Below are 2500 nucleotides of genomic sequence, written 5' to 3'. Positions count from 1 at the left end.
CCGATTACGGGGCCTCGGATGAGTCCCGTATCGTTATTTTTCGTCACTACCTCCCCGTGCCGGGAGTGGGTAATTTGCGCGCCTGCTGCCTTCCTTGGATGTGGTAGCCGTTTCTCAGGCTCCCTCTCCGGAATCGAACCCTGATTCCCCGTTACCCGTTACAACCATGGTAGGCGCAGAACCTACCATCGACAGTTGATAAGGCAGACATTTGAAAGATGCGTCGCCGGTACGAGGACCGTGCGATCAGCCCAAAGTTATTCAGAGTCACCAAGGCAAACGGACCGGACGAGCCGACCGATTGGTTTTGATCTAATAAAAGCGTCCCTTCCATCTCTGGTCGGGACTCTGTTTGCATGTATTAGCTCTAGAATTACCACAGTTATCCAAGTAACGTGGGTACGATCTAAGGAACCATAACTGATTTAATGAGCCATTCGCGGTTTCACCTTAATGCGGCTTGTACTGAGACATGCATGGCTTAATCTTTGAGACAAGCATATGACTACTGGCAGGATCAACCAGGGAGCTGCGTCAACTAGAGCTGAGCAGCCGGCCGCCCGGGAGTGTGTCCCGGGGGCCCGCGCGAACACGCAAGCGTCCGCTCAATCATTCTGCAAACAGGAGGAGGCTGAGCTCCCCTGCACAATACACCTCGAAACCCTCTCAGGTCCCGGCGGCGCGCAGCGCCGTCCCAAGTACTTGGTCGGGTTCGAGAGAGGCGCAATCGCCCGGAGTTAGGCGAGTAGACGCTTTCGGTGCGACCACCCGTGCTCCCAACTGAGCTTGCCGCTGCCGACAGAGGCCCGGGAGCGTGCTGTCGTGGCATTGCCGGCGGGAGACAACACGCGCCACCTACGGTGACCGGCAGCTCCAACGCCAGCGCCACAGAAGGACAAAAGCCCCACTTGGGTGCCGAAGCGAACTCTCCCAGCACAGCGCACGCGCCAACACATCCGCACAGCTGCGATACAAACCACCAGCGAGAACCGCTGGGGCGACCGAGCAGCAGACGGCGTCGCGGCGCCGAGCGCCGGGCGGCGGCGCATCCTCAACGCACACAGTCCTCAATCGGACCAGCACACTGAAGATGTCCACCGCGCTTCGCACCGGGCCCGCGAGGACCTACTTTGGCCGCACGGCGCCGCGCGCAGGGTGCGCCGGCGCGCAGCTGCGACGCCTGCCGCGTCCGTCGGCCGGCGCGCCTGCCACTGGCCGCCCCCACCAGCCGGCTGTAGCGCGTGCGCCCACGCACCGCGCGGCCAGCACGCCGGGAGGCGCCCCCTCACCGGCCGGGGACGGTCCCACCCAGCCACCGCCGCGTATCGCTTCACACCCAGATGCCGTTCAGTTTCGTCGGCATGGTGGGTATCGCTGGAACAACCGGTTCGTACCTCAACCTATCGTCGCCATCACCGATTCACCCCTAGCGAGAACAACCGCACCACAACAGGTTACCATTTGTTCATTTGCGTAACTTCACCAGAAAACGCAGGCGTCCATCGCCATTTGCAACTTCAACGATTATTGCATGCCTGTGTCAGGTGTCACGCCACACTACGTCTGCCCACATACACGCAACAAAATGTGCACGCCTAGACAATACGTGGAAGGTGGCCCCCGTACGTATGCGATGTCCATTGCTCGAACGACTGTCAACCGGCCTCTGTAGCATGTCGCAGATATGGAACGCGGTGCACCATGCCATCACGGTGTGTGAGGAGAGACGACTAGGTCCGAATACATCAACAGACAGCTCATGCTGATCGCCATCCACGGCGTCCGTTCCTCCCACACGTCTCTATGGCGTACCACACTGCAATCCAGCTCTCATAGGGAGACGACACGTAGCTGCGTGCACAATATTTGCACTGTATGGTCCGCCGTTTTTGGGCGCAGTCGTTGTACGGTCACACATGTGCCACGATGTATCATTCGGTACATAAGGACGAATGTGCAGTACAGATTGTGGTTTACGCGTACGACATTAGCGGACGGTTGACACAGGCCGCACCACAACGTAGCCTGAGTACGTCGCATGCGAAGGGCATTGAACATGCAAACTTCTCACCAACCAGCTTGCGAAGGCAGGGGGGCAAGGTGGGGACGTGGGGAGGGGCGGCATGTACGTCCTGCTGCCATCCACATTACAGTGTACAGCAGGAGCATGTGGAAAGTCAGCAAGACTTGCAAGGTGTTTAACATGAAGCGATACACAGGGGAGCGGGCAGTGCGAGTAGCGAACTATATTGCGAGGGTTGCGGGTGGGCAACACTACACTAATTGAACGAGTCGTATAACAATTACAGAGCAGGTTTAGGCGACAACATGGGTTACGTTAGGGGACAACGTGGGTTACGTTAGGGGACAACGTGGGTTACTTTAGGGGACAACGTGGGTTAGGTTAAGGCACAACGTGGGTTAGGTTAAGGCACAACGTGGGTTAGGTTAAGGCACAACGTGGGTTAGGTTAAGGCACAACGTGGGTTAGGTTAAGGCA

The 2500-nt window shown here is 58.2% G+C and overlaps 1 non-coding gene across 1 annotated transcript in view; it reads right to left on the bottom strand.

The window, feature by feature from the left end:
* The window catches only part of LOC124772138, a 1909-nt gene extending 1381 nt beyond the window's left edge, over positions 1-528 (bottom strand). Inside the window, exon 1 of the ribosomal RNA XR_007013811.1 lies at positions 1-528. This exon is cut by the window's left edge and continues 1381 nt beyond it. This is a non-coding gene — a ribosomal RNA (small subunit ribosomal RNA).
* Between the last annotated feature and the right edge of the window lie 1972 nt (positions 529-2500).

Source organism: Schistocerca piceifrons, unplaced genomic scaffold (assembly GCF_021461385.2).
Source record: "Schistocerca piceifrons isolate TAMUIC-IGC-003096 unplaced genomic scaffold, iqSchPice1.1 HiC_scaffold_936, whole genome shotgun sequence".
Taxonomy (NCBI): Eukaryota; Metazoa; Arthropoda; class Insecta; order Orthoptera; family Acrididae; genus Schistocerca; species Schistocerca piceifrons.
This window is presented reverse-complemented; position numbering and strand designations above follow the sequence as displayed.